At 41.4% G+C, this 18,749-nt stretch overlaps 1 long non-coding RNA gene across 1 annotated transcript in view; it reads right to left on the reverse strand.

Annotated features, from left to right (window-relative positions):
• The window catches only part of LOC140599473 (uncharacterized), a 37,349-nt gene extending 19,267 nt beyond the window's left edge, over window positions 1-18,082 (reverse strand). The window contains exon 1 of the long non-coding RNA XR_012002366.1: window positions 17,727-18,082. This is a non-coding gene — a long non-coding RNA (uncharacterized lncRNA). The remainder of the gene's footprint in view (window positions 1-17,726) is intronic.
• Window positions 18,083-18,749: the final 667 nt, after the last annotated feature.

The raw sequence follows: 18,749 nt of genomic DNA on the forward strand, positions 1-18,749 counted from the left end.
AGGATACCAAGGATCTCCAATTCTATTTGCATAAGTAAGTGTGCTATAGGTTTATCACTCATTCATTTATTCAAAAATATTTATTGAGCACCTAGCTACTCTCTGTTGGGTCTTGGGAATAAGGATCCAGTAGTGAAGAAGACTGACACATTGTGGTGGGGAATAGGGAAAAGAGAGGTAGTAATAAATAGGATTATTCAAATTAAGATATAACAATAAATTCCAGGAAGGCCACGAAACTAGATAATATGGCTCAGAGTGACCACGGTACAAGCAGGGGTGAAGATATTAATTAGGTGGAACCCTCTCTGAAGAATTGACTTTTGGAGATGAAGCATGAATGATAAGGAAAGGAGGCAGTCATAGGAGCATGGGCGAGGAGCATTCCAGGCAGAGGAAAGGGCAAGCACAGAGCCCCCGAGGTGGGCAGCGTTTGGAATGTCTGAGAACAACCACAAGGCCAGTGTAGTTAGAGCAGAGGGGGTGGGGAGCTGGCAAGACATGAGGCCTTGTGGGCCAGGGCATGGAATTTGTGTTCTAAATGTAAGAGAAAGCCATGGGAGGATTTTAAGCAGAGCAGTGACATAGTCTGATTTACATAAAAAAAAAAAAAAAAGATCTGTGAAGAATGGATTATGGATTGTAGCAGAACAAGAGTAGAAGCAAGGAGACTTTTCCCTTAGTCCAGGTGGGAGACGATGGGGGTTTGAATTTGAATGGAAGCAGGGGCTTTCCAGGAGAGAAATTTAGGGCTCATATTTAGATTAATGGGTCAGAACAAAGGGAAGAATATGTTCCCTAAATCACTGGAATATTGCCCTAGGAAGATAGAAAACTAACAAGGAACAAAAAAAAAAAAAAAAAAAAATGGAGGGGGGATACCAAGTTTTGAAACACAAGAACATTTGGGCATTTCTTGCATGTTCTTTAGCAGAAGGACTGTAAGTTAAGAAAGCTAGGTTTCCTAAGTAGAACAGAATCTGTCATCACCAATGCAGCCTGTCATTGTCTGCCGGGGACAAGTATGAAGAGCCATGAAGAATCAAGCCTCATGCTGGGAATGGTCCCTGGGTGGGAATTCGAGAGCCACAAAGCCAGTGTTGACTGTGTACCACACTCAAGGAAGAATACAAAAGTTACACAAAGAGAAGAGTAGAAAAATAAGTAGATCAGAAGCTAAGGGGATCTGACCCACTAACCCATCCGGTGAGGTGACTTTGGACAAGTCACTTCTCTGAGCCTTCCTCCTAGTGAAATGAAAAGCATGGACTGAGTTCTCTGTAAGGAATTTCCTAAAGTGTTTCCCTGTATAAATCTCAAATAGACTTCTTGCTTTGCAAAAATATGCCATTTGAAACAGTTGTTCTTAATGGGGGCAATTTTGACCCCCCCACCTCCAATAACACTTGATAGTGTCTGGAGGTGGGAATGGAATGCTACTGGCACCTAGCACGAGAGGCCAGGGGTGCTGCTGAATATCCTACAATGCTCTGGGTGGCCTCTGCAAACACACGACAGTGAGTGAAACCACCCAAAATGTCAGTAGTACCGAGGATGAGAAACCTTGGTGTAAGAAATGACAGAGGTGCTAACAGGTTGCAATAACAGGATCACGGGTGAAGACTTTCCAGCTGCTGTAAAAAAAAAAAAATCTTCAGTCCCTTCCAAAAGTTTGAGGTGGAGCCCCTATTATATAACCATTAAACAAACAAACAAACAAACATGCAAAAATAATTTTGAGAACCCAAAAGCAAAGGATCCCACCACCAAGCAAGTGTCTCCCCAGAGCTGGGGGGTGAGTCTCCTGAGGCAGACAGCAGGGGCAACAGGCCTTCAGCCCTCTCCTGTGTGAGTCAGGCCGGGCAGCAGCGGAAGGAGGGCCCAGGCTCTTTGATCTGGGAATGCAGCAGAAGACCTTACTTAGCAAACATTCAAGATTTCCAGTGAGTCATTTGCCGGTGGCTTTGCTCTGCTGGCTCAGGTCCTCCTGTGTTTTGGTTCGAGAGAGGCTGAAGAGGCAAAACAAGCTGCTTTGTTTCTCTTTAATTTGCACTGATGTTGAGCAATACCTAGCACTTGGGCTCGTGCCTCTGCCTCTGTGAGGGCCTCCACAGCTGGGCCCCCGTGGAGCATGTCAGAACCCCGAAGGGTCCCTGGGAGCAAGGATTTTAATATGGTGTGGAATAGTAAACGTTAGTATTAAATTATTTAAAATACAAACATTAAAGAACATTTCAGGTTATATTCAGAGAGAGGACAGATGTTCCCCAGCATGCCCTAGAGGCAGCCAAGAGTAAAATAAAGATGGTTGTACTGTGAGGGGAAGTGTCCTAACTGAAGACACAGGAAACATTTCTGACTCACCTGTTTGTGTAGTCAGTGCCTCCCTCTCGGCACCATCCCCATCCCTCTTGTGACTTATCTCAGCCCAATCGAATTCAAGAGAAACTTCTTCCTTGCCTTGCTCAGCACTTGTGTCTTGGTGGTCCAACCTCAGGGAAGCTAACTGTAAAGTCCTGAGCCAGTGCGATCATTCAGGTTACTTTTTTTTTTTTTTTTTTTTTTTTTTGAGATTCCAGGGTCGTGGGGAGATTCTGACCTAAATCATCTGGATGAGCTATCACATTGTGTGCTGCTTTGTCTGTTGAGATTTGGCAACCGCCCAGCCACACTCTTCCAACGGGTCATCCTGGGCACTGGCTCACACTGCAAAATAGAATTTCAGGCTCAGTGATTTCTAATCTGCTACCACACGCCATTTTCTCTTGGAAGAGGGCAGATTGCTTCACCGATCTCTGTTTCATATTTTGAAAAAAATTGAGATGATAATGGTTATCTGGCTTACATGCTTGTCAAGAGGAGTTATTTTAAAGCACTTTGCAAATATAAAAATGTTCCACAAAATTGCAGAGTCATCCAAATGCTTCACCACCTGTCTCCTTTGGGGAATCCATCCAAATCCACACCCTCCCGAGATGACTTTTATCTTCTGTTCTCACTTTTGTTGAAACATATTTAGATCTCATTTTATTTTATTTTATTTTAAAACAATTTTTCAGAGAGAGAGAGAAAGAGCGTGTGTACTAGTGGGGGCAGGAAGGGCAGAGGCAGAGAGAATCTTAAGCAGGACTCCATCTCATGACCCTGAGATCAGGACCTGAACTGAGACCAGGAGTCAGATGCTTAAATGATTGAGCCACCCAGGTGCCCCTAAATCTCCTTTTAAAATGTTTACCCTGTGTGTGTGTGTGTGTGTGTGTGTGTGTGATGCAAAAGAATTCTGTTAAAATATTAATACTTCGGAAATTGTGTTTAAAGTTAAACCTTTTATTTTGAAAAGTTGTGTCATTTCCTTTTTCAGCCCCTCATTTGAATATAAGACTGGAGAATAAAGTGCACTTTTCTCTCCAAATGGAAGCAGCTACTCGCCCATCACAAGAATTCTTGTTTGAAAAGCCAGAGGACTAAAGAGTCACAGAATTGTTCAGTGTGATACCTTATTGAATTCAAATGAGCACATTTTAATGTAAGGAATGAGCCAAGCGTCTTTTCTTCTATAGCTCTTTAAAATGGACTTCATTTAGATTTGAGGCACTAACATGAAAACTAACTAGTTTCCTTTAGAGGAAAATATTTCCTTTATGAAGAGCAAGCTGGAACAGACAATAGAACAAGAGAATTTTACACAAGCATTACTTCAATTTCACACCAGAAACTTTATGGTCCCCTTTTACCACATTCTTAAGCCACTAAGTCAAATACCATGTATTCCACAACACCTTCTGTGATGACCGGGTCTTACTTTGAGCTCTTTCTTCCCCCAGTGCTTCTCATATGAGAAACTGTAATAATAATGCGTGCTACTGTGCAGAAGTAGAGAATCCAGAAAGCAAAGAAGGGGCCTAAGAAAACAAACTAAAATGGACAGATAAGGAAGAACCTAGAAAGCAGATACCAAGCCCAGAAAAATATATGGGGAGGGGGTAGGGGTGGGGGATGGGTTGAAGAGGTGATGGGGGTTAAGGAGTACACTTGTTGTGAGCACTGGGTACTGTATGGAAGTGATCAATCAGTAAATCCTACACCTAAAACTAATGTATACTATATGTTAACTAACTGGAATTTAAATTAAAACTTAAAAGAAAAAAATATGATATCAGAGTAGCCACAAAAAAAGAATGGTTAAATTTTGGAAAATTGAGATGAAGGAATATCATTCATCCAAAGACCTGCCATCTAAATAAAAACACATTAAAAAAAAGGTGGGGAGGTGGCACCTGGGTGGGTCAGTCAGTTAAGCATCTGCTTTTGGCTCAGATCATGATCTCGGTGTCCTGGGATCAAGCCTTGCATTGGGCTCCCTGCTCAGTGGGAAGTCAGTTTTTCCCTCTGCCCCTCTACCCCATTTGTGCTCTTGTGCTCTCTCTCAAATAAATAAATAAATAAATAAAATCTTAAAAAATAATAAATTAAATTAAATTAAATTAATTAAATAATGCTAAAGAGAGAGTGTAGTGGCCAACCATGTCAAATGCTGTGAGGAGTAAGAAGTATCCAGATGTGACAAGGAGGTCACTCATAATGGGTGCAAAAACGAGATCTTGATGTGTTTAGGAGGCTTTTTATTTTGGAACATGCTGATTTCAGGCTGAATTTAGGGAAGAGTCTCATTGTCTGAAAGCTTTTATTTGGTTGAAGAATATCAATTCATTCATAATTAGGTATGTTAGGAGGCTGTGGGCCTGATGTATCTTGGATAACAGGAAAAGGAATAATAGTTGTGTCTGATAACCACGAAACCCCACCCCTGATTTGCTTCCCCCTTTCCTCAACTGAAAACATTTTTGAAACTCATTATCACAATATCCCCAAGAGGTAGGTGTTGATACCTGCCATATGTGACTGTCCAACTCTGATGATTGGATGAAAACAATTGTGTCATGAGTCATAGGTTACTACTACTTACTTTCGAGAGTCAAATTGTACACATGGGTGATTGTGGAAGCAATGCGTGGATGTATTGTGGAATTCCACATGCGTATATAAATATTTCTAGGTATTGATATTGATGTTAATTTAACATTGGTCAGATAAAAGCTAATATTCTCCTGAGTCAGCCTGACCTTTGCCCTAAGGTATTCTCAATTTGTGAGTATCTTTGATTGACTTGTTTTCATTTTCTCCCCTCTGGGTGTTTATCTCCTTTCTGCTTCCCCAGATGGTGTTTTGCAGTTTCACCACATCTCCTCAACTAAACTTCACTTTACTATCCAAGCAAACTGGATAATTATTGTTCTATCTATCTTTTTTTTTAATAAAGATTTTATTTATTTATTTATGAGAGACACAGAGAGAGGCAGAGATATCGGCAGAGGGAGAAGCAAGCTCCATGCAGGGAGCCTGATGTGGGGCTCGATTCCAGGACTGGGATCACGCTCTGAGCCAAAGGCAGATGCTCAACCACTGAGCCACTCAGGCATCTCGTGTTCTATCTTTCTGATCACATCAGTCCTCTGAAGGGATACCCATTAGCCAGAGATGCTTAGATTTGATTTTCCCAGAAAATAGGTATTTCTAATCGATACAGGATAGTGACAAACAGGACTTTGTTTTTGAACTCGTGGAGAGAGAGGAAACTTTCACTCAAGCTGTGTTTATCCTTCTGCTCTTTTTCTCTGAGTTGTGGTAGATTTTCAGGGAAGTGGAGGAACCAGAGCTAAGCAAGTTACACTATTAAATTTAGGAGATCACGGGGGCACCTGGATGGCTCAGTCAGTTAAGTGGTTAAGCATCTGCCTTCGGCCCTGGGTTGGGCTCCCTGCTCAGCAGAGAGTCTATTTCTTTCTATTTGTCCCTCTTCTCTGCTCATGAACTCTCGCTCTCTTTCTCTATCCCCTTCAAGTAAAGAGATTTAAAAATCCTTAAAAATAATAAATTTAGGAAATCTCAGCAATGGCAGAGAAGGCTGATGAAACGAAGTTAGCACATCAGTCTCTCTACAGAACATAGAAATAAATACACCAAAAAAAAAAAAAAAAAAAAAAAAAGAAAGAAAGAAATACACCAACGATGTCAGCAAGTAACAGCAGGTAACATGTCTAGGGCCTTACTTCAAGCCAGATTCTTGTTTTCAGCTTAATTTCCACAGTCTTATGAAGTAGGCCCTACTTCATAGAGTTGGCTAATCTGAGGGTCAGGAAGCCTAATGCAACTTGGCAAAAGGTTAACAGAGGTAGTGAGTTCAGAGCTGGGACTGAAATCCCCCGGCTGCCAATTTCAAACTGATAATCCACAATTCTGCATCAATCATTTCTCTACCTTTTAGGCATGCTTTCAAATACAGGATGTTTTGACCGCAAGCTTGGAGATGGTGAAAGGCCCCAAACAAGCTAATCAATAATTATAACATCTATATGGTCTAACAATATCTCAGACTGCTATAGGACACCTATAGCTGCCATTTTATATGCTTGATTGCCCTTGAACATGGACTCTTTGGCTAAGATGAACTGGCTGCTTTGACGATACCCCTCTTTTACACAGCAAGGCAAAGATCTTGCAGGTTCTAATTTAAAAAAGAGCATTTTGGCGTTCACTGGCTTTACATTATAGTATACTTTTAAAGCTCTTGTATACACCAAGTTTATTCTATCTCATGTTCAGATATATGATCCACTCAACTTGCTACCTAATGGATACACAGAAACCATGCTCTTACATAATTTACATAATTTTATGTAATTTACATTTTATATATTTAGCAATACACCTTTGCGCCACAGTATATCCCTTGAGAAACAGCCTATTTTTCTCAAAACTGGAAATTTACATAAGATTATACATGAAAATCAGTCCCATTTATCATCACCTGAGAAGGGCTAGATAATGAGTTTGATTCACAAACGTTTGAATTTTACTGCGTCAGACATTGTATTAGGACATGGGTATACAAGGAGGATAAAAACTAACCCATCAGAGAATTCCCTACTAAAAAAATAATTATAATATAACAGGATAATTGACAAAATAATTTTGTTTATTATTGTTTATTATTTACCACAGTTTATTAACCGTGGTATGGAAATATAAAGAAAGACTCAACTAGGTCTTTGGGGATTATCAAAACTTGACAGAGATGTGGAATTTGAGTCCTTTAGGTTAAGAAGAAAGTTACCAGGTCAACAATGGAGGTTCAAATGTAGCACTTATGAGCAGACAGTACAGCATAAAAAAAAGACAGAGAGAACAATGAATACTTTGGGGATGGTCAAAGCTTCAAGTGAAAAAAAAGAACAGTGAATACTTTGGGCGTGGTCAAAGCTTCCACTGCATGGTCATGGTGGTGGTTGCTGAGGAAAGGAGGTTGGGAAATGGATTGGGTGGATTGAAAACATTCTTTTAGACTAGATGAAAAATTGTCCTTATTAGACAACAAGGAGCCACAGAAAGTTTTAGACCATCATTAGTTTTATATTCTACAGTAGCAATTTGGGTGTCATAAGAAATATAGATTAGACTTTGATAAGAACAGGCTCCAAGGGACCGATTCATCAAACCTGAGTGCCAATAGATCAAGAGACAAGGAAAGTCAGCATTAACATGGTGGCAGTGGATTCCATGGTGGCATTTCAGGGCTTTAAAAAAATGGACTTATGAGACTCTTTGGGATGGGAGGAAGATAAGAGATGGGAAAGAAGGAGTTGATGTCTTCAGGGATTGCTGATGCTCTTGCTAAGATTGGGAATACTAGAAGGAGCATAAATTGAGGGAGGGGAGAAAGTACTGGATTTTAATTTGAATGTATTAAGTTTGAGATGCTAGCAGGGCATCCATGAGCCCAGGCCCTCCTTGATGACAGCTGCTTAGGTGGTCGTATCAAAAGTGCTGGTGATAACTCCAGTCGCACATATCAGCAGCAGGTGAAGAAGAAAATTTGAGTCTTGCCTATCAATCCTTTTCTCTGCCATTTAGAAAAATCGCATTTTCACCAATGTCAGTTATTTTGTGATTTGATGAGATCGGCTGAAAACTTCCACTATATTTTCCTGATTATGGTAACCTAGGGAAAGCATTAAATTATGTTGATAAAATTGTTGGCTACAATCTGGCTCTAATGATAATAGCTTAGAATCATGAAGCAGCAATATTTTAGCCCAAGAGAAAACAAACTTTATCCTGAGCACATGTGTTCTTTTGCCTTTCTCATCTGATGTTGCCTGAAAATTTTATTTTTCCACTCTGAATAGTGGATTCTGCCAAATGTTTTAAAAGCTTTTCTCCTTTTAGGGGAGGAGGGGAACAGTTTTTCCTCCCGTCTGCCTGATAGCTGAGGAGTGAAGATTTAATCGGTGAGAAAAATACACACACACTACAACCTCAGAACGTTCCCGCTGCTTTTAATGTTTGATGTACCTGACAGATTACCCTTTCAAAACACAATAATAGGATAGGTGGTGCTGGAAAAAAACTTTTCCATCCAAGGCAAAAACCACATGGACACTGCACATAACTGGCATTAGCCTCGACATTGCGGGGAGTGGAGACGTGTCCTTGGGGCACAGATTCTACAGTAAAAGGCTTCCAACTCCCTGAACACATACTTTAGTTTCACTACAGAAGGTGTAATGGAAAGAACGGTGAGCAAGAATCAGGAGGCTTGGCACCTACTTCTGACTCTGCCACTTTGTGAGACTGGAAAAATCTTACCCCTCTCTGTGCTTTAGCATCTTCATTTGCAAACATTAATGGTTGCATTAGATGATTTCTGACTTTAATAAAAAAAGAAATACAAGGTTTTTTTGAACCCTCACCGCATATCAGCTACTTTTACATATATATTTGTGCTCGATATAATTTGATTATGAAAAATAAACTAACCCACATTACCTGTCATTTATTTTATTTTTTATTTTATTATTATTTTTTAAGATTTTATTTATTTATTTATTCATGAGAGACACAGAGAGAGAGAGGCAGAGACACAGGCAGAGGGAGAAGCAGGCTCCATGCAGGGAGCCGGATGCGGGATTCGATCCCGGGTCTCCAGGATCATGCCCTGGGCTGAAGGCAGTGCCTTCAGCTAAACCGCTGAGCTACTCAGGCTGCCCTGTTTTATTTTTTAAAAAATATTTATTTACTTGTTTTCAGAGAGAGAGAGAGAGAGAGAGAGAGTTGGGGGAGGGGCAGAGGGAGAAGGAAAACCTCAAGCAGATTCCCGGATGACCGCTGTGCCTGATGTGGGGCTGATCTCATGACCCTGAGATCATGACCTGAGCTGAAATTAAGTGTTGGAGGCTCAGGCAGCCCCGGGGGGCTCAGCGGTTTAGCGCTTCAGCCCAGGGCGTGATTCTGGAGACCGGGGATCGAGTCCCACGTCAGGCTCCCTGCATGAAGCCTGTTTCTCCCTCTGCCTGTGTCTCTGCCTCTCTCTGTGTCTCTCGTGAATAAATAAATAAAAACTTAAAAAAAAAAAGGAATTGGAGGCTCAACCTACTGAGCCGCCCAGGCACCCCACCTATTACTGATTGATGAGGAAACTTTGAGGAAGAGTTTCATAAAGTCTTTAGGACAAGAAATCTCAAAGCTTTGAATAGTGACCATGGAGAGGTGCGCTATCTAAGTTTGGCAATGGGTCCTCTTATTGCTGCCTAAACAAAAGAAGTTCAACTCAAAAGCTGGGAGGGAATAAAACACTGACTCCTGTAGAAGAGAGGTGACTCACTGTGAGGTAGTTAGGAGAATGCTGCACTCTTACTTTGTCATTTTAGAATGTCTCTCGTTGAGAACTAATATTGTTCTTTGGAGCTGTGTGTGGGCATTTGAACCCTTTGTGTGTCCATGTACCCCTATGCAATTATTTTGATAGTGACTGATGGATCATCTGTAGGATAAATCAAGAGACCAGACTGACTTCCATTGGAGGTAAGGTCTTAAAAGAGACCAGTTGCCTGGAAAATCCCTTGTCACTCCCTCATCTGCACTTAATTCTTCCGAAGTCCCTGAGAAGTCTTATCTATGGACAGTCTCAAGCTCCATAAGGAGCCACTTTGCTTTGAGATATGAGTAGAATTGGGGAGGCAAGAAGGGAAGATGAGAAACCAATCTTTGGGGTGGAGAGGGGAGACTCAACCATGAGAGGAGTGAAGGAGAAACAGGTTATAAACAGGAAGAGCCTACAAGGAGACCCCACTGTGAATAGCTGACCATTTGGCAGCCCTTGAACTCTGAAAAAGAAGCTTATTTAGCATGCAGCTTTAGTTTTTTTTTTTTTTTTATTCCTGATAGACACACAGAGAGAGGCAGAGACACAGACAAAGGCAGAAGCACGCTCCCTGTGGGGAGCCGGATGCAGGACTCAATCCCAGGACCCCAGCATCACCACCTGAGATGAAGGCAGATGCTCAACCACTGAGCCACCCAGGCATCCCTGGCTTTAGGTTCCTTTCCCTGCTTTTGTTGATTCTGCCACAGACATATCTTTCAAATGGATTCCATCCACTTCTCTCTGACCTGCTGCTAGTATTTTAGTCTAGTTCTTCTTCCCTCTGTGGAAGGAATACGTGGCTATTTCACACCACCCAGAAAAGAGCTCTCTAGCTAAAGATAGTGAAGATACTATATACTCACGGTTTGTTTCAAATAAACAGTTATGCCTCTTGAAACTTTGCTCATTAATCAAGGCTTTATTCTGGGGGTCTGGAATGTGATTGTAATCTCCTGGACATCCTTGTCCTAGATTTAGTGTTATTACATACATTAAATGTACACTTTGGGCAAATTTCCATATTTGTGGACTGTAACTATTGAGTTTGGGGTTAAAAACCTACAAGAAGGTAGAAGTATGGGAGGGGAAGGAGAGGGTATGGGGTTCCCATTGATTATTATTTCTTTAGGAATTTTTGGTGGAAAAGCAGAAATGCTCAGGATATCCCAGGTAAAAATGGGTTGGATTTTTGTGGCAGCTCTTTTTCTCAAATTTACGGCTTATTCCTCCACTTCTTCTTAAATCCACAAACTGAATTTCCCTCTTCAATGTTCTCCCTTCTGCCCTATGCTCAGTCACAAAGCTTCACCTATTGAGAAAATAAATTCCTTAACACAAGAGAAGTAGGAATTTCTACTCCAAACATGCTTCTTGTATTGTTGTTTTGATTTAATTTCTCCACCTCCCAGCTAAAATGGAAGCTAGATTAGAACAATATTCTAATATAGATATGTCCACAACAAAAGAAAGAAGAGGATAGTTTCTAGAACGTCTATTAATGCTGTTTTCATTCAACAACTATTTGTGGAACCCTGCTATTGGTCAAGCACTGTGTTAGGCACTGTGCTTCAAAGATGTGAGTGTAGCCTTTTCCTCAAAAAAGCTTACACTGCAAGCTTCAGAGTTATTATAAATAATTATTTATGTTTTTATTATAAATAATTATTGCTTAACTACAATACGGTTGACTTATATTCTTAAATATTTTGGGTCTTGAGGAATTTATGTTTGCTTATTTTTCATTATTAGGAAAGGTCTGTTGACTGAGTGGATTCTAGAATTGTTGGCTGGTTTTCTGACCCAAGGTGGTGGACCAGACATTTATAGACATGAATTGTGTTTCCCCACACCTGAAATAAAGGTGTAGATGTACAAAATTAAGTAAACCTCTACAGCAAAGAGAAAGGAAGGGACATTATCAGCAAATAAGATTCTAAAACATTTTTTTTTTTTAAATGAAAGGTAAACTGAACAGTGGGATGTAGAATCATCGGACGTGTTTGGGAGACCAGCAACATGATAAGGTTTTTCTAGAAAAACGGATGGATCCTTGTGAAAATGGAAGTAATTTGAGAAACACAGACATGAACTAGAAATAAATAAATAATTAAAACCAACAGCTTCTATTCAATATACCCAGAGATAATTGGAGAATTATTAAATCCATAAAACAAGAGTGGGAGGGGGCAGTGAAAAGAGCTAAGCGCTGGAACCAAGTTGCCAGGTGAGTGCACGCATGTGTGTGGGCTGCTCCGAGCTTACAGGTATAGATGTCCTGCTGCTTAGGTGGAGAGGGCGGGGCATTACAGGCCGAGGAAGCAAAACCATAGAGCCTTTGAAGACACCGCGGAGTGAGGTCCAGGAAGCCACAGGTAACAGCAGAGATATCAGAGGCTGAGGTGTGCCTGGAAAGCGGTCAGCCCGGAGGTAAGCGGGAGCAGCCCATAAAGGGCGTGAGAACTTTGAAGCAGCGCTGAAGAGTTGGCATCTTATCTTGTCAGTAATGAGAAACAGAAACATGGGCACATTTTGTGGAAGTAACTAATTGAGGAAGGGATTTCTAGGATCAAATAAAAGGTTGATTGACCTGAGTCCTGTTTGCTGCATGAATTCCAAGAGTTAAGCCCTAAGGCAGGAGAGAAAGACTATCAGTGAGATGATTTGGACTAAAGTGGGGGCATTGAGACAAGAGTGGGGGATGGGGCACAGAAGTTACGAAGGTGGTAGAATTGATTGGACTGGGTGAGCCTAGTGGCAACATTCATCCATACAGAGAATACAGGATGAGGAGCAGATTTCAGAAGAACATAATGAGCCCTTTTTTTAGCTCTTTGTGAATGTTCAGAAATGGCAGCTGGTGTTGCATAATTGCAAAATTGGGGTTTAGCTAGTTATTGGCTTCTAAGAATATAAACGCATTCCTTCTTTCCTCTGGCCTACTCTTGGAAAAATGACACCAAGGGGTGGGGGTCCAAGGGGTGATTTTTTTTTTTTTTTTTTTTTTTTTAGTAAGGGCCTAAATGTAAATCTCTGTACATCTTTATCTTCTCTAACCCTTTTCAACATGTTGGCTGGTTGTTCTCATGTGTAGGTAATCCAAAATCATGGCAAAAGTTCAAACAAAACAAAAATTTAGAAAGGAGAGTATACTCCTAAATACGTCTTCCAGTCTTCCAGAGATAACTAGTACTAATAGTTTGATCTACAGTCTGCCAGATTGTTTTAGTGTATATCTTTTTATGTTTTTATTTATTTGTTTGTTTGTTTGTTTTTATTTAACAGAGAGAGAGAGAGAGCACAAGCAGGAGGAGCAGAAGGCAGAGGGAGAGGGAGAAGCAAGCTGCCTGCTGAGCAGGAAGCCCAATGGGGGACTCGATCCCAGGACCCTGGGATCATGACCTGAGCTGAAGGCAGATGCTTAACCGACTGAGCCACCCAGGCACTCCTGTATCCTTTTATTTAATCACTCATTATATTTTATGGGACCTTACTACAATACTGCTTTTTAATTCATTTACTCTATTTTTAATTTGGAAAATTTCAAATGTTCATACAAGTAGAGAAAAATAACATAACACCTATATACTCAGCTCTTAGATTTAAGAGAAATCAGCAAGCTGCCAAATCTCCTTTTTTTTGTAAGTAAAATTACAGTTCCAGCCAAATCACCCAATTGCTATCACTTCTCTCTCCCTCCCACCCCCACCCACGTTCTTTCTGTCTTCTTTTCTGTATTCCAGAGGTTTGCACTATCCTGAAGTTGGTGTCAATCAGCCTTATGCATGTTTGTTTTTGAAAATAACTCTCTACATATGTATCTATCCAGAAAAATATATTTAGTGATATTTTCTATTAGTCTATTACTTTCATTAAATGTTTACATTCATGGTATCATACTATATGCATCATTTTTCAGTTTTCTTTAAATGTAACATATTTTTGAGATTTATCACATTGCTTTGTGTAAATTAAGTTTACTTTTTTTTTAATCTACTCTATGATACACAACCCCACATTTCTTAGTATTATCAATAATGCTATAAAATGTATCCTTGAACATCTGGCCTTGTATAAATATGAAAGTCTTTCATAAAAGTGGGACTATGGGATATGCCCACATTCAGCTATACTAGAGATTGGCAAATGGCTTTCCAAACAGGTAATACTATCTCATATTCCCACAAGAAATGTGTGTATTCTTCTAATTCCTTTCATTTTTTGGCAAAGCTTTTTTTTTTTTTTTTTTTTTTTTTAGCTGAAAAATTAGGGGTTATGAAATAGTATCTGTGATGGTTATTTTTATGTGTCAACTGGACTGGGCCACAGGGTGCCCAGATATTTGGTTAAATGTTATATTGAATGTGTCTGTGAAAGTGTTTCTGGGTGATATTAGTATTTGAATTGATAATAAATTGCTTCTCCCAGTGGGGGTGGACCTCATCCAATTTGTTGAAGAGAGAATGAAGGAGAATCCTCTCTCCATGCTTGATTATCTTCCAATGGGGACATAGGTCTTCTCTTGCCTTCACAATAGGACTTGGGCTAGAAGTTACATAATTGGCTTTCCTGGTTCTCAGGCTTTGTGACTCAGACTAGAACTGACCAGTAGCTTTTTTTGGGTCTCTAACCTGATGACTATCGCACTTGGGACTTCTTGGTTTCCACAGCTGCATAAGCCAATTATTTTATACCTATGTCTATCTACATATTTCTGTTGGTTCTGTTTCTCTGGAGAACCCAGACTATTGTAGTGTCTCATTATTGCTTAAGTAGATATTTCCCTTGATAACTAGTAATATTGAACATTTTTTCCACAGGTTTATTAGCATTTTGGATTTCCTCTCACGAATTTTCTGTTCATAATTTTTACCCACTTTATTTGTGTCTAGTCATAGCCCATCGAACTGTTCTTTCTCTCAGATACTTCACTTTCAGGACACCTGTTCCACCTTTAAACCCTTATACCCAGAATTTTAAATGTCACATCTGTTTAAATATAAATTGCAGAGAATGAAGCCTATTCAGGATAAAGAAGGGTGATGTAGGTAGATGGGCAGTGTGTCCTTCTGTAAATAGGGATTTTAGAATAAGAGGAGGTGGAATGAATGCACAACCTCAAAATCTACCACCCACGAATGGCCTCATAGTACATGATGACATTGGCATGCTGTACCAGCATTTCTACCCACCACAGGGACACAGATCAAAGGACCAAGGGGACACTATTGCTAAAGCCTGTGTGTAGACCTTGGAAGAGAACATACCTCACTCACTTTAAGCCATTAAGGAAGCAGGTAATAGTTTCCCAAGGTGGCTGGTCTTTTACTCTTTTGTATGGTTTACAATGATCCTAAATATTTCTCAGAAAAAAAGAAATCACTCTTTCAACTCCCTTTAATTAGGATTTCTGTTTCTGCAACATTTTAGTGGTATTTATGTCCAATGCTTACTTTTTCAGACCTTCTATCTTTTTATCTCTCTCTCTCTCTCTTTTTTTTTCTGTTTTGATTAAGCCATAGTCATGCTCTGTGCCTCATATGGGTGTTCCTTGGAAACAAAGCAATTTTGAAATGACAGATTGGGGACCGGTTAGAGAACAGGGAGAGCTGTGAGCAGGGTCTCCTCCAGTACAGATGGTTAAGGAAAATAGATAGGAAAGTGTGTTGAGAGATGTTCATTCAATGGGTGCCCAAGCTGCTGAGTGCTTCAGCATGAATAGCCATCCCGACTGACCTTTGGCTCAAAAGTGCTATGGTGGTAACAGAGATACGGAGCAATTATCTGAGCCTTGTTACAGAGACGGCTCCCGCTGCAGAGGCTGTGGTCCTTTGGACTGCTTTCCAGCTGAAAATTTTCCTTAGCCACAATCAACCCAGATAGAGTTGATAACCCATTTTCAAGCAATGTTTCCTTTAACAAGAAACTTTAGTATCACTCTTTCCTCCAATAAAAAAGAATCACTTGGGAAACTCGACTGGAAAACTTACCCACTCACAGGTGGATTGTAAAAGGTCACCTGCCAACCATAGGTAGCCTGTACTGGACACCATGCCAAGTGAATTCAAAGTGGATAATGTTTATTTCCTTGTCACTTTCCCTACCATTCTTGCTCTGGAGAGGTGATGAGAAGTGTGAGGAACACCAAAGGTAAACCTTCCTTCAGAAGTCACTTCCTCTGACCACTCACCACTTCTAGAGTTCATACATATACTCCCATATCTCTCTATGTGCTGGTCAGGGTTTTCTTGAAGAAATAGAACCAGTGGACAAAGTTGATAAATAAAAGATTTATTGTAGGAATTGGCTCATGCAATGATGGAGGCCAAGAAGTGAACCAAGAAAGCCAGTGGTGTAATTCAGTCAGAGTCTGAAGGGCCAAGAACCAAGGAAGCTGAGGTTGGAGGGCAGAAGTTGGATATTTCAGCTCAGAGAGAGCAAATTTACCCTGCTCCCTACAAATTTTTGCTCTACGGAGGCCCCTCCACAGGTAGCATAGTGCCAAGCTGCACTAGAAAGGCCAGTCTTCTTTACTCAATCTACCAGTGCAAATGCTTATCTTTTCCAGAAACATCTTCACGGAACACCCAGAAATAACGTTTTACCATCTGCCTGGGAATTACTTAGCCCAGTCACATTCATAGGGAAGATGAACTCTTCCATGATTGTTCACCTTCCATTGCTGGGATTACTCACTCATTGAAACTGCTCACTTACCTGTCTCCACTCTACAGCTCAGACTCCTAGAAAGACAGGACCAGTGCTGCTTGGTCCCGCCAACTTAGCACAGTGGCCCCGTGGCCTTGTGGAGTGATTTTAGTGGCTGGACTTGGATGTGGTGAAAAGAGCCACTGCCAACTGCCTTGAGGCTCATGTCCTTCCTCTGACCAGGCTCTCCCTCCCAGGCCCCACCCTGACCTCCCTTTCACCTCCACCTCTCTACTCAGAAGGAGATAAATAATAACACACTCACACGATGGCTTCACGCGTATCGTCTCGCTTACATTATTATTCCACCATAGTAGATGAGGTTTAAAAACTCAATACCAGGCTCTTAGATTTGCAAATTTTTGGAACAAGGATTGGGAACAATGACAATATTCTGAGCTTCCCAGAAGGTAACAACTATGGGGATTTTTGTGGACATCTGAGAGCAGCACATGCACAGATGGTTTGCCTTTTATTGGCCCATTCCTGCCCAGAAGGCAGCACTCGCTGAAACAAAGGAGCCTTATATTAGAAGGGTGTGGGGGTCACAGCAGCCTTCAGGGTGGCCCTTGTCCTTGCTCTGGTCTCTCTCTGGCCTGTCCTGTGACTTCACAACCCGGGACTTGTGACATTTTTCTTCTCCAGAGTGGAAATGACAGAGCTGTAAAACATTCGTTTCTGATTGGTATCTCTGAGTCAGGCAAGGGGGCGGGGGCGATTAAAACTGGACTCACACGTATCTTCCCATCAACCAAACCAGAGTTTGGCAGCACGGAAATAACTCGTGAGGGGAAGGTACCCGAGGAAACGTTTTCGATGGTGAAGCCTGCGAAAGGAAGGCAGATTTCCTTTGCGCCCAAAGGGAGGGCACCACTTGAGCCCTGCGGCAGAATCTGCATTAAGACGGCAAAGCAGGCTGCATTAAATCGCTTCTAGAAAGCATCTTAAAACCAGGAAAAAAGAAGTCGAGTTTCCCAGGGCAAGAACTGTGATTGTATTACGCTCTGACAACTACAGTGTTTGGCCAAGAGGGTAAAAATACACTTAAACTCTGAGAAGCCCCGTAAATATCTTGAATAATCTCAGCTCGCGTGCCAAATGTGTCATCCTTCCTCTCTCATCTCTCTCCTTCCCCTCTGTCCTCTCCCACCTCTGTCTCTGGCCCCTCTTCCTTAGGTTCTTGCTTCTTTCCCGTCCTTCCTGGCTTCTAGAACTCTCCCCTCCCTCCTTGCAATGCTCGGTGCCCCTTTGCACTCACAGATACGTAGATCTCTGGGCTGCGCTGATGACTCTGCTAAGAGCCAGGGTGTCAAGATGAATCAGTCTCTGTTTTCCTCTCCGGCATCAGGCATCAAAGATTGTCTGATAGGCTCGGCCAGGCTCTTGCTCCTCCAGTTGCTACCTCCTGGAACATGCTCTGCTCAGCAGCCTTGCCGTCTGAATCTGTAATATGGGTGGTTGGGATTTTTCTCAGTCTTATCAAAATTATTCTCAGAAAAAAAAAATCTTTGTAATTTTCCCCTAGGACGTCATCTAAGGATAAATATTGTGTTTATTATGCCACTAACATTTCCACCCCAGGCCCCTGGTATGGCCTCTGATTGCTCCTTTTCCAGTAACATCTCTGCCCCCTGGGCCTCCTCTTAGAAATTGCAGAGCCACCTTCATTCCCAACCTCAGGCGGCTTACTCTCAAGGGGAGTCCCTTTTAGATGAATTGCTTTCAAATTCTTTAATCACTCAGGCAGTCGATATGAAAAGTTGCACAACTGCTTTGGAAACTGGCACTTCAGCAGGTTGTTGGGCTTGGGCCCAACGGGAGGGGGGGAGCAAAGGGACAAGAAGCCAGAAGCTCTCAGGGCTCTCAGTGTGATTGCATAAATGGGAGAGGTGTCAATTAGCGCAGGTTTGGGCCAGGACACCGTGTATTGCCTCCAATCCTAGTTAGATCAAAAACAGTTCGCCCTGCAAGTAAATCATATCTTAGTCTCTGTACCGGCCTGATGGAAATCAGCTAACCTTTAGGCAAAGCACAGGGCTGGCTCCTCCTTGCTCAAGCTTTTGGAAAACTCAGCTTTGTGCAAAGGATTAGGTTAACTCTTGCAAAACTGGTTCACCAGGAACAATGACTAAGTGGATTTTTTTTTTTTTTTTAGCATCCGGCATATTGTATCTGAGCAGCTATAAATATATTTACAAGCTGGAATTCCAAGGAGCTGGGGGGGAGGTGGTGGGGGGAGTATTAGCTTGCTGGAAAACATGCCAGCCGAGTTACGGGCCTT

Source organism: Vulpes vulpes, chromosome 1 (assembly GCF_048418805.1).
Source record: "Vulpes vulpes isolate BD-2025 chromosome 1, VulVul3, whole genome shotgun sequence".
Classification (NCBI taxonomy): Eukaryota; Metazoa; Chordata; class Mammalia; order Carnivora; family Canidae; genus Vulpes; species Vulpes vulpes.